Below are 14,651 nucleotides of genomic sequence, written 5' to 3' on the forward strand. Positions count from 1 at the left end.
CTGATGTCTTCAGGGGTCACAAAACCATTTACCTCACTTCCAATGTTTAAATACTACCGTCTGGTAAATGTATACATCATTAGGTAAATAATTTACTATATTGACCAAAAAATCTAAATACTTTAAAATTACTATCGGAAAATATCAAAAATAATATTGAGAAACACACAACGCCATCTTGGGGCTAATCATCAATACTTGAGAAATTGGGTAAGTGCATCAAACACAATGCCTATTGAATATTATTAAGGAGCATAGTGCCATCTTGTAGCTAAATGCTGTTAATGGGATGGGTACATCAAACAACACCTACTATTAAAAGGGGCAAATATTATCATGTGGGAAGCGCCACCTTATGGTAAAGCCAGGCTAAAACAAATTGTGAAGTGCCTGTTGTGCCACCTATTGGTAAAAAAAAGATGATAATATCATAAAAACTATAATTGGTAAAAAAAAGTTTGCCCCTACTGCATGGTGACAATGGTAATTGGACCCATTACAATATCGCCATCTAGTGGCAACCATAGGGATAAAATTTCCTTCATGATGCTAATCTAAGCAGCCACGATAAGGGTTTGGTTAAATGTCGCCATCATGTGGCAGCTAAAGAATAATATCTCAAAAAGCCAAACCCGGAAATTGGAGCATTTAAATTGAAACAGAAAGTTTAAATTGGATAGGACACTTTTAACAAATCTTAAATCAACTAATTTGATAAAAAACAGTTCAAATCAATATCAACATTAGTACATGCAGGGTTAAGTTACCGTACAACTTGCCATTGGTATGTAACTGCTCCTGGCTGCTTCCTTGAAAAAGGTTTTGGTGGTAATGAACTGTTCACCCTCCATCAAAACTAAATCAAGAAAGCTCTGTTCACCTAGACTCCAACTGCCCGTAAACTTGAATCCATAACAATTGTTATTCATATTGGATAGAAAAGTAATGACTCTCCTCTAAGCCATCCCATAGTATGATAATATCATCTATGTATCTTTTATACAGTGATATTTCAGGTATATCGCTGCCAAAGATATTTGATTTTTCCCATTGGCTCATCAAGATGTTGGCCACACTTGGAGCATATTTTGCTCCCATGGCCACACCCCTTATTTAAATGTAAAGGGTGCCATCATTCCAAAAATAATTATTAGACATAGCAAAGTCCAAGGCTTCTAGTAAAAATGTATTCTGACCCCCCTTTTATTTGACTTACTATCCAAAGTTTTCTTTGTAGTGGAGATGACACCACTCTGTTTCAAACTGGTGTACAATGACTCAACATCAATGGTGACTATGATCATGTGATTGGTGTCACTTTTAGAATATTCATTAAATGTTTGCCATCCCCGGATAGGTTTGCACAATGGGTAAAAAACAGTCCATGTATTCAGCTATGTGGGAAAAAACCGAGTCCATACCACCTATAATGGGTCTATAATGGAAACTCTTTGTTTTAATGTATCATGGGTAATTGATATATTACAGGCAACCTGGAGCATCCGGGACAAGATATCTGGCTTCTTTTTTAATTAGAATTCTTTTCTCATGAGCTTGCTTAACAGACCTTTTCAATAGGGCTCGAAGCCTATTAGTTAGATTTCCTTTGAGCTTTTTATAGGTGTTTGTGTCACCAACCAACCTATTTAATTCCTTATTATAATCCTCCCTCTTTATTACAACAACCCCCCCCCCCCTTTATCTGCCATTCAAATGGCTATGTTTTTCCTTTTTTTTCAAAGCCTCTATCCCTTTTTGTATATTCCCCTTTCTCCTACCGATCTTACTTTGGATCAGCCTGATATCTTGTTCTACCATGGCTCTAAGGGTTTCCTCAAAATGATTGGAAGATTTTTTAGGGCTCAAAGTGGAATGATTCCTCAAACCACTATCCTGAAACACAGTAAGATTAACCCCTCCTACAAAGGGCTTTTCAGCAAAATGTTTTTTGATATTCAACCTCCTCACAAATTTCTCAGTATTGATAAAGGCATCAAAATTATTGAGCCCTACATCTGGGGTGTACTTTAAACCCAACTCCAACACCCTCAGTTCATTTGTGGTGAAAATCTCATCACTAATATTGAAGATGCCCTCACCTACTGGTCTCTCTTTCTTTTTGTTCTTCCTTCCTCCTCTCTTACCCCCTACTAAATCTCTTTGGGTGCCATGATCCCTAGGTGGTGTGTTCCGCTGTGTCCATTGTGGGGCTTCCTGGGAATTCTGATAGGGACCTTGATTGTAATTTGGCCAAGTCTGGCTCTGATAGTAGCCCCCTCTGCCTCTGCCCCCACCACAGTACCAAGGTTGCCCTCTGTTGTAATCCCACCCCCCCCCCCCCCCCATTTTGTGGTGGATTATTACAGTATTGACTCTTAGCCACAAGATGGCGCCTTTTAATATTATCTAATAGGCATTGTGTTTGACGCACTTACCCAATTTCTCATTGTAGTATTAAGGATTAGCCACAAGATGGCGCTGTGTGTTTCTCAATATTATTTTTGATATATTCCGAAAGTAATTCGATTTTTTGGTCAATATAGTAAATTATTTACTTAATGATGTATACATTTACCATCTGTTAATTCAAATACAATTAATTTGTCACCAATGGGAAGGATTGCATTGGATTGGATATTTTTGGAATGGGCGGTAGTATTTAAACATTGGAAGTGAGGTAACCAGTCACGTGAACCCTGAAGATGTCAGACGCTCTGATGAAACGTGTAGGATGTGGTCTACTCGTTATACGTCACTTCCGCCCTAGTGGAACGCAGGTGGAGTGCTCCACAGAGTCCCTCTATCCACTTGTTTGTATTTTTATGCCGGTTGGCGTTTGGCGTAATTTTTAAAGTAATAAACCATGTTCTTTTGACATATTTCTCCATGGGAGATTGTGTCTCATTCTATGTTTAACTGGATATGTGTGGCCTTTGCTTTATTGGAGACAACATATGGATCGGCAGTGACAGATTCCTGAAAACAATCTGATAATCCTAAGGCGTTTATAATCTCGGTAATGGGGATCATCTTCATCTGACACCATATGGATCGGCAGTGATGGATTCCTGGAGGCTGTCTAATCATTTTAAGGCATTTATGATCTCTGTAATGGGGATCATCTCCATCTGGTGAGTAGGCTGTTTGCTCTGTGTTGGTGGAGGATTCCCTATTCACTCAAACAATGGAAAAGTCACCTTAATACTTGAACACATTGGATGTCCTTTTCTCACGTTGTTGGATTTTGTGTTTTTCAGATTTTTGATGCAGGACTTTTTTGCACTTATTTAATTATTAATTTATATTTGTTCAGTGGGTGTTTATTTTGTAGCATACGCCCCATTGGAGTGCATTCAGTGAGGGTATCTTTTGCACTGTTTTCACTTTATTAATAATTCTTAGATTATAGCGCAGTTCACCACTTACATTTAACTTTCATTACATTGGTTATTAACCTTTGAACGGGCAGCTATTTATTCACATATTTGCACATAATACTGCACGGGTAGGGCATCCTTGTCCCTTCATTATACACATTATATAAAAGAGCGGCCGCTCCTGAGGACATTGTTGTGATGAAACTCATAGGGCCGGAATTGCGTCACTTCCGGCTTCAGATCCATGGAGCGCATCGTGTCCCGGACATCTTACTTTATATGTTGTTTGACTTCTAAATAAATGTAAGTGTGTTACAATCTTTTTTAATAAACTCTGGAATATGGAATTACACTATGGAGATTGTTCTTTGATATTTCCATATATGCATGAGACTGCTGGGGCGGTGGAAGCAAGGAAGGATAAACACGGTTGGGGATGATCCAGGACATCTGCAATACAGCCAGGTGGTACTGTGAAAGCTGGTTACCCCCCTTGAGGAGAGAGATTTCTAATGAGTGAAGCAATAAGAGGGGAGCATGAGTGGAGACACCGGGCACGTCCCATGGTTTATGTGGGATTTCTTCCTGTTGCAACACTAGGAACGGTGTTTTCACAGCAGCACTTTAGTAAGGATTTAATTCATGGACACGTGTTTTTCCTGATTGATTTGTGGAGTACTATGGACTTTTTAACCATTGTCACTTTATATGTATTTTAATCACATAAGAATTTCAGAACATTGGAGCACCAGTCACTTTATTAGCCATTTGCACCTTAATGTACAAATCATGTTTACTTGGTTGTTTTTTTGTATAGTTTTGTTATAAGGTACGCATTACTCTAAGCAGCGCCACATCCACTTTTTAAACACTATATTCACTTTTGACCCTACTTCAGTAGACAGTCAGAGTGGAGGCAGCAGCTACACATAAATCACTAAATACCTGACCATACAATCACCCCATACTTTATCCTAACTATTAAAAGTGTTTTACAGTGCCAAACCTTTCACTGAGTTTCTAAATTGTTTCATTTGTAAATTTAAAAAGCCAATATAAGGGTATATTATTTGTTAAAATTAGCACTTGTGAGTTTAATCAATTAAGGGCCATCTGATTCCTCCTGTATTGAAATGTATTATAACTGTACTGTTTGCCCTCATGTTGTAAATTGCTGTGACTGTTGGCACTATAAATATCATGTATAATAAAATTAATAATTTATTTTTTGTGTATTAAGTCTTGTGATAACAGGGGTGTGTCCTTTGCCTTCATACTTTTTGATAGCAGACATCCCTGTTTCTGATCTCAGAAAGTTGGAAGGTATGCATATCAGACATTGTACTCAAGCTTGCTAAACAACCATGGAAAAGGGCACATTTAGAGTCATTAATTGAAGTATTAATGAAAGGTTATTCAATATTGCTAGAGCTAGGATGGGCAGAGGTGTAACTAAACCTTAACCAATTACTGTAATCGTTGGACTGACTACTGGCTCAGGAAGAAATGCAACCCACTTTTCTGCACATTAAGCCCCCTACATTCTGGCAAACTACAAAGATATGTCTCTCTTAGGTAGGCAGCCTCAGCAATAGGAAGCGTTATATCTATGAGTAACCCAGCATGCACATGTGGACCATGGAATGATCCGTTTATTTTATTTTATTTTTTTATTACAGGTACTTGTATAGCAATGTCAATTTACACATATACTGTATATAGTACATTCACATCAGTCCCTGCTCTCAGGGAGCTTACAGTCTAAGGTCCCTTAAAGAGGAGTTTCCCCTAAAAAATAAAAATAAAAGTCAGCAGCTACAAATACTGCAGCTGCTTACTTTTAATAATCGGACACTTACCTGTCCCAGGGTCCAGCGATGCAGGGTGAACGAAGCCCCACTCGTCCCCCCTCCTCTCGGTGGTGTCCGGCATTGCAACTGTGGGCACCTTGCTGTGGCTTCACAGCCGGGCACCTACTGCGCTTGCGCGTGATTGGCCGCGCAGTCATCTGGGACCTGTCAAATGTCCCAGATGACTGACAGGAGGGAGGGGGCAGAGCTGAGCCCTTCCTGCCTGAAGGGAAGTGATGTGAGGAACCCAGGCACTGAAGGAGGCAGAATACGAGGGACCCCCTAGCAACAGGCATTTAGAGGTGAGTTTAAAAAAAAATTCCAAATGTTTTTTATTTTATGTTTTTTTTAGAAATTTAAGCTTTTTTTTTTGTGGATGGAACACCACTTTAACTCACATTCATACATATACATATACATACTAGTGATAATTTAGACAGGAGCCAGTTAACCTGGCAGCATGTCTTGGGAGTGTGGGAAGAAACCGGAGTACCAGGAGGAAACCCACGCAGGTACAGGGAGAACATGCAAAACTCCAGGCACGTAGAGCCATGGTTGGGTTTCAGACCGATTACCCTAGTGCTGCCAGGCCTGTATATTGCCTTTGTGATCAGCTATGTTGGCCCTTAAATTAGAGAATTACAATTAAAAAGAAATACATTATAGTCTTCCAATGTTTGGCTACCAGCAGGGCTGGCCTGGGACAAAAATTTTGCCCTGGGCTTCATCCAGAATGGCCCATTTTAATTTTGCAAACACGCACAAAAACAGAATATAAACTATATGCAATTGCGCAAAAAAAGTAAGGTAGTATATGGATAGGGCAGTATACGGACAGGCTGGTGTAAAGGGGAACTCTGATTTAAGGTGGTCTCTGATCATCATAGCCCCCTTACATCGCAGTCTACAGCATCAGAGTTCAAAGTGTAAAGGCAGGGCAAGGGGGAGTTCTGCAGACTCTAATTTAAAGGAGAACTCCATAAACTGCTGATGAGAAAAGGTGTTTAGCAAAGTTTATATTTACTAAAATAATTGCATTTCCATATTCTGTGTACTGGGGGGGACCAGATATAGTGAATGCAGGGTCCCTGGTTTGGGAACACTTTAAGCAGATGTACTGTAACAAAAAGGGGTTAAAGAGGATTTTTATTTGAGATAAAAAATATCCCTGTATAGAAAAAAGTTACATTGTTTTAGCTTCCCATCTTAGACTCCACTAACAGCAATCCATTTATGTTCCATGGGTGCTCAACCAGTGGCCCACCAGCTGTCGAGGCCTTGGAAGGCTGACAGTTACAAGCATGACTTCCAAAGTTCCGCAACAGCTGGAAGGCAACAAGTTTTGTACTGATGTAATTGGCAGAAGCAGATATTTGTCAATGCCTGCTGCTGTTTTTACCACCTGTGAGCCGACAAGCTTATACACTTTAAATTATAGGATGCGGCAGCTGCAGCTATTTGTGGCTGTTCGCACAGCCAATGCAGCGAGAACCTGAGATGATCACTGCTGGATGCACACAACGTGGTGTCAGAATGCCACCAACATACGAAGTGCCAAAAAGAAGCAGCATCAGGAGAGTGGTTGCACAAAGTGGAAGAGTCCTCAAGAGCAAGGAGTAAGGTAGGTTAAATTTCTCTTCACTGTTAACCTAGGCAAAGACAGCCCTTACAGTGCAGGGGAGACCCCACTGTAAGGGTCCTTACTACAGTTCCCCTTTGATCCATTAAACAAAACCCAATATCTTTTAGTGTTTGTGGTGGTTATAGCTTTTTTTTTTTTTTTTTTTTTTTTTACCCTTGATAAACTTTCCAGGAAGTTGTTGAAAAACACATGGAAAATATTTCCAATCAGAGGCAGTGGAAAGGGTCCTGGAGGGTAGTTGGCTCCTCCTCTGCCCTTTACCCAAACAGCCACCAGAACAAGGACAGTTATTGCAAGTCCTAGAAGTGTTGTGGTCCACACAGACGGCGCACCCAGAAGCTGCATACTTAAATGTGATCTCTCTCCAGCTAGACTTTACTTTCTAAATACAAAAATGACAATCACGTATGAAATAAGGCAGGCAGTGACTGCATCAGACCTAACCTGTGCTTCTAAAATCCTATCAATGAATGCCAATTCATGTTGAAATACGTTGACTTACACAGACATATCAGCCAGCAAAAAGGTTTCCCCCTTTGTTGGCTGTATTTCAGGCCCTTCCCCATTCACTGCAGCTAATCTGCTACAATAAACACATTTCATAAAACAGAAGGCTTTGTGTGACCTCTCAAGACTCATAAAAGTTTGGAGTGAATCATCGAAAGTTTCTTAACCCCTTCATAAAGGTAAAACAAATGCCTGAACACAGTTTTGCTGCTTTATTTTTTTTTATTGTTTTTTCTTCGTTTTAGAAAAATATTCTATAAAACAGAGCCTTTTGGCATTCCAAGGCTGCAAAAAACACCCAGAGCATAAAAATAAAACACAACTCCGGTACTCCTCGATCAATGAGGGTAATAGAATCCACATGGCCAAGTAATTAGGAGGTGGAAATTACACACATATCAAATTTTAAAAATAAAGAAAACTAAGAGTGTACTAAGATTGTAACAATATAAATAATAAAGTGCTGTATGAGCAATATATATTCCCAGGAGGATGCTAAAAGGTAGAGAAGGGGTACACCGTTTCCATGCCAAAACAACTTTTCTAGCATAGAACAGAAGACAACCCAAAAGACGACCCTGGAAAAGGCTAGATGGTTGACCTAACCCAATAGACATACAGCCACCGTTTGAGGAATGGAAATTGTGGTTACTGAGCAAATTGACTGTAGGACACCGGCCAAAAATGTTTGTATGTGGAAACAGGACCAAAAAAATGACAAAAATCCACAGGCGTGACTCTGCACCACCAACAATTAGGTTCTACTGTGAGGAAAATTCAGTGTAATCTCTGTGGTGTAAGGTAGGCTATGTGGAGAATTTTGAATTGGATTAGCCTATCCCATGTGGCCACCAATTGAGTAAAGGGGTAATCCCAGATATTCTCCCAATCCTCTTTGTACAGATCAGGCACCTCCACCCTCCACTTGAATTGCAAAAGCTCAAAGCCAAAATCAAGAACAAGCACTGATGGCCATAAAGCCTTGTAAATTTTGGATAAAAGCTTTGTCAGATCACCATCACAAAGATTTCAGATCTTTTTAGAGTAGGTGGAGTGTAGAATGTCCAAACTGGGTGAAGCATGGCAGAGTTGCAAAAAATAGAATAATGAGGAGCCCATGGGCATAATGATCTGCCAGCCTTTGATTACTGCCTTCATCGAGAGAATGAGAGTCAAGAAGAGGGACAGAGCTCCACGATATGGAAGATTACAAAGAGCTTCATTGGAGCCTAAGTGAGCCGCTTCTAAGACCACAGATGTATTAGCCCTTGTAAACACGGTCGGAAATTCCGACGGAAACGGTCCGATCGGATTATATTGTCGGAAAATCTGATCATATGTGGGCTCTATCGGACTTTTTCCGTTGGTAATTCCGAGCAGGATCTCAAATTTTCAGACAAAAAAATCTGATCGGACATTTTCCGATCGTTTGTAGAGAATTCCGTTCGGACAAAGTGCCACACATGCTCAGATCAAAGTACGAGAGCAAAGCTATTGGCTACTAGGCTGAACGTAGTCCCGTCTCAACAAACGAACGTCATCACGTTCCGAACAATCAGATTTTCTGACAACTTTGTCCGGCCATGTGTATACAACACCAGTTTTGGACAAAATCCGTCGGAAAAAATCCAACGGATTCTGTGGTTGGAATTTCCAACCGTGTGTACAAGGGCTTAGAAGCGTCTGAAATGTCCCAATTATGACAGTTTTCCAGCTTTGACATGTGTAAAACTGTACATATCTTGGCAGGCGGTTGCTTTTTATCCTACCTAAAACACGCAGAAAACTGACACTAAATGACAGGTACACTGACCCTGACCTTTGACCCTGACCTAGATCAAACCCTGATATAGCCATTTTATCTTTATTTTATATTATTTTCTTGTTTTGTTTACAACTTTCTCCTTTAGCAAGAGGAGCAAACAAAACAGGGGTGCAATGCCATCTTCATAGCATCATAGGCCGCTGGGCAAAGTAATAAACTGGATTCCTTACCAAGGAGATGGTGACTTGCAAAAAGTGGAAAGTGAGTGAACTATGCTACCTATTAGCCGTGGCTTTTACTCCGATTTGAAACAACAAAAAACACAACCAGGAAATGATCCCAAATGAAATTCAACCCCTGTACACACTGTCCACACTCTCTCTACATACTGCCCCCCTTGTATACACTGACCCTCTTTGCCCCGCTTAAATTTTTTCTTTATACAATTATGTATTTAATTTTTTTTTACTATTTTAACTTTTTTCACAATGCAGTTGGGGGGGGGGGGGCTTTGATGAGATATGAGGGGTCTAAAGAGACGACTCATGTTTCACTTTTGGGACAGAGAAAAGTACTGGGGACATAGATTCCCCATTGCTTTTCCCTGCAGCCTCAGCCGCACTGGACATGAATAAATAGGAAGGGCTCTGGAGCTTCCTGTTTATTCACAAACTTCAGTTATGAATGAACACCATGACTGATCGGTACTGATCATTCACTGTGCTCATTAAGGAAAGGTAGGGGTCCATAAATAAGTGTTCCATAAGGGCCCATTCACACATAAATGTGTAAAAAAATGAGTGAAAGTGCTTGAAAAATGGATTGCACTGCCTTCCATTGGCGCAAAATTTTATGTGCGTTAACATGCATTTAAACACTCATTTTCTGCTTTTTAAATTGCTATGGGTCCTTGTAAGGGACAAAATAATAAAAAACACTTTTTTCATTGACTGATGTACCATGCACTTGTAAGCCCTTGTACACACGGTCGGACATTCCGACGGAAAATGTCCGATTGGACCGTGTTGTTGGATTATTTGATTGTGTGTGGGCTCCATCGGACTGTTTCCATCGGAATATCCAATGGACAAAGTTTTAGAGCTGGGCTATAAAACTTTCCGACAACATGATCCAATCTGACTTTGTCCGATTGTGTGTAGAGAATTCCGATCGGACAAAGTGCCACGCATGCTCAGATCAAATTCCTAGACCAAAGCTATTGGCTACTAGCCTGAACGTAGTCCCGCCGTAACCAAAATAACGCCATCATGTTCAGAACGATCGGATTTTCCAACAACTTTGTTCAACCGTGTGTATGCAACACCAGTTTCGGACAAAATCCGTCGGACAAAATCCTAAGGATTTTGTTGTCGGAATGTCTGACCGTGTGTACAAGGGCTAAGAAAAGTATCCTGTTCTCTTTGTATTGCTTCCTTTGTGTGGCATCCCTTGTATTTCTGGCGTAAAACTGACCACACTAAGCAGGAGAACACACTGTGGTCAGTTCTCTAGGTGTGCTGGGAACTCAGCCTATTCTCCTCTAATGCCCCGTACACACGAGAGGGATTAAGTCTGACAGACCTCCAAAGGAGTTCCGCCGGAGTTCCGCCGGAGTTCCGACGGAGTTCTGGCGGACTTTTCGACCGAACGGACTTGACCACACACCATCACACCAAACTCCGACGGAGTCGAACGTGATGACGTACGACTGGATTCGACGTAGGAAGTTCCTAGACAGTAGCCAATAGCTGCCCTAGCGTCGGTTTTAGTCCGTCGGAGTAGCACACACACGAGCGGATTTTTCAAAGGGGACCGGGTCCGGCGGAGTTCCGTCGGGAAAATTTAAAGCATGCTTCATTTCTAAAGTCCGTCAGACTTTAGCTTCGCTAAAGTCCGTTGCAGCCCACACACGATCGGATAGTCCGCCGGACTCAGTCCGTCGGAGTTTGGATGTCGAAAAGTCCGCTCGTGTGTACGGGGCATAATAATCAGACTTGTCTTGACACATTCCCCCTGCACAGCCATTCACTGGGAAGCTCATTGTGTTGTTATTTCTCCTCCCCCCAGCTCTTATACTGCTGAGAACAGAAAGAATGTGATCACTTATTTAAAAAAAAAGGGGGAAAAAAGGTATTTTACAAGGTGAGGGTTTACAATCACTTCACAATCCAACAGAGCAGCCAAGTGGACTTCTCACCCAGTGTAAACAGAGAAACTGCACTGTCATTGTGACATCCACCCATCCACCACATGTGAATAACTTGTGACTGCCAACAATTAAATATCCAGAAGGAAATATTCACAAAGCCGATTTCTTGCGTGCCCCATTCAGGGTTGTGTTTTGCCAGCACAGGGATGGACACAGCCAGTATCCCAACGTGACACAGAAGCGGGTGCATGGCTCCGAACGCACCCTTTGGTGTGTACCAAGAAAGTGACTAAAAACACAAAAAATAAATGTTTGAATGAAACTATACAGAATAATACAACTTAAATAACAAACCTTTCAATAGTGAAAAAATCAGCGTAAAAGTAAAAGTAAAAATTCCCACAAAAGTGATATTTCTTTATGTAAATCTTCTAAAGCTTCAAATTGCAATCTCCAGTGAGGCTACTATTAGCCATCAAATAGTAAACAATATGCATTGGATGAAAGTAAAGCCCGGCGCCGAGAGGGTTAACAATAGGGATGAGCCGAACACCCCCCGGTTCGGTTCGCACCAGGACTTTCGAAGGGACCCCAAATTCGTACGAACTTTAGAACCCCATTGAAGTCTATGGGACTCGAACGTTCAAAATTAAAAGTGCTAATTTTAACGGCTAATATGCAAGATGCTGTCCTAAAAAGGGTTTGGGGACCTGGCTCCTGCCCCAGGTGACATGGGTCAATGCCTAAAATGCTTTTAAAAATGGCTGTTTTGGCGGGAGCACTGATTTTAATGACGATTAAAGTGAAAAAAAAGAAAGTGAAATATTCTTTTAAATATCATGCCTGGGGGGTGTCTGTAGTATGCCTGTGAAGTGCCACGTGTTTCCCGTGTTTAGAACAGTCCCTGCAAAAAATGACATTTAACGGAAATAACATCATTTAAAACTGCTTGCGGTTTTAATGTTATATCTGGTTCCTGCAATATGGTTGAAAATCATTGAGAAAAATGGCATGGGTAGCCCTCCCTGCCCATTACCAGCCCCTTTGGGTCTTGTACACATATTAAGGGAAACCCCGTACCCATATTTAAAAAAGGAAATGCGTGAGGCTCCCTGGCCCTATATACTCAGAACAGCAGTATACAGGCGGTGCAAACAAGACAGGGACTGTGTAGGTTTGTTGTATCTGTTTGTAATTTTCAACTGGTACATTTTTAAAGTGTAGCTCCAGTCAAAAAAAAAACATTTTTTAAGCTTTTTGGAAAACATAGGGAAGGGTTATCACCCCTGTATAATTTGTTTTGTCGTCCATCTTTTTTCATCTCACTTGCTGTTGTCTACTTCCGTTTGCAAGTAGGAGATGTTTGTAAGTTGGATGTTTGAAAGTAGGGGCCTGCCCTATATGCTCTGCAGAAATGGCGGAACAAGGTGTTGGTTTTGCCACAACATTGTAAGCCCTGAAAGTGACTCTTGGTGGGCGCTGGAGCGCCCTGCTGTGAATGATTATATCAAGAATTGTAATTACATGCCATTGTTGAACAGTGGTAGAAAAATTTACCTTTGGTGGTTGTGGTGCTGGTGCCACAACACTATAAGTCCTCACAGTTACTCTGGGTGGGCACAGGAACGGGCCCTCCTGTGAAATATTATATCAAGAATTGTAATTACATGTCCCTGTTAAACAGGGGCAGAAAAATTGGGCCTTAGGCACTGGTGCTGGTGCCACGATACTGCAACCTCTCCCATATACTCTAGTTTTAGTGCAGGAATTAGCCCTGCTGCAAAGCATTGCATCAAAAATTGTAATTAAACGCCCCTGTTAAACAGGGGCAGAAACATTGGGCCTTAGGCACTGGTGCTGGTGCCATGACACTGCAACCTCTCCCATATACTCTAGTTTTAGTGCAGGAATTAGCCCTGCTGCAAAGCATTGTATCAAAAATTGTAATTAAACGCCCCTGTTAAACAGGGGCAGAAAAATTGGGCCTTAGGCACTGGTGCTGGTGCCATGACGCTTCAACCTCTCCCATATACTCTAGTTGTAGTGCAGGAATTAGCCGTGCTGCAAAGCATTGCATCAAAAATTGTAATTAAACGCCCCTGTCAAACAGGGGTAGAAAAATTGGGCTGATGGCATCACCCAGAACCAGAAATGTTCTTCCAACATATCAGTGGAGGAGGAAGAGGATAGACAATCAACATAACTGGAAAGTCACTCAGTCACTCAGCATCAGCATAGGCAGTCTTGAAGGGATGTGATATTTCAAAAAAAATTATTCGGTTACATCAGCTTCAGGTGCTTGGTAGCTGTGGGTGATCCAAGACTGATTCATCTTGATGAAGATCAGTCGATCAACTGATTCGGTGGACAGGCGCACCCTGTGATTGGTAACAAAGCCACCAGCAGCACTGAAGGTGTGTTCCGAAAGAACGCTGGATGCAGGACAGGCCAGTAGCTCAATTGCATACTGTGCAAGCTCTGGCCAGTGATCCATCCTCAAGACCCAGTAAGCCAGAGGATTTTCGGTGGGAAAAGTCTGACCTTGCCCCTAGGTATTCCTGCACCATGTAAATCAGACGCTGGCGATGGTTGCTGGAATCGATCCTACCTTGGGGCTGCGGACTAAAAAATTGTCTGAAAGCATCGGTCAGACGGCCACCTTCTCCACCGCTCCTTCTGACCGATGCCTCAGCAACACGTTGTCCAGGACCAGGAGTTTGTAACCTCCCAGTCTCTGGGAACGCGTTGCACAGACCTTTCTGCAAGGCCTCCCGGAGATGTCTCATCCTCTGCTCCCTCTGCGATGGCAAGATAAGGTCGGCAACCTTACCCTTGTACCGTGGATCAAGGAGAGTGGCCAGCCAGTAATGGTCCCTCTCCTTGATCCGAAGAATACGAGGATCCTTCTGCAGGCTTTGCAGGATCAGGGAGGCCATGCAGCATAGGTTAGCTGAGGCATTCGGTCCGGAGTCCTCTGGGTCACTAAGGACAACATGATCCGCAGCTACCTCCTCCCAGCCACATACAAGTCCACAGGTTTCTTGGGACTGTAAATCATCCCTACAAGACTGCTGCTGCTGCTGATGCTGAGTGCCAGCCTCCACCTCCATGCTGACACAATCATCCTCCTCCTCCTCCTCATCCTCTTCCTGTGTGATGGGTGGCACAGCAGGAACACTGTCTGGATAAAGGGGGCCTTGAGAGGCAAGGAAGTCCTCCTCTTCCTGCCTCTGTTCTGCCTCAAGTGCCCTGTCCATTATTCCACGCAGCGTATGCTCCAAGAGGTGAACAAGAGGTACAGTGTCACTGATGCATGCACTGTCACTGCTCACCATCCTTGTGGCCTCCTCAAACGGTGACA

The sequence above is a fragment of the Lithobates pipiens genome, unplaced genomic scaffold (assembly GCF_037356315.1).
Source record: "Lithobates pipiens isolate NorthernLeopardFrog02 unplaced genomic scaffold, aLitPip1_a1.2 Scaffold_19, whole genome shotgun sequence".
In the NCBI taxonomy this organism is placed as follows: Eukaryota; Metazoa; Chordata; class Amphibia; order Anura; family Ranidae; genus Lithobates; species Lithobates pipiens.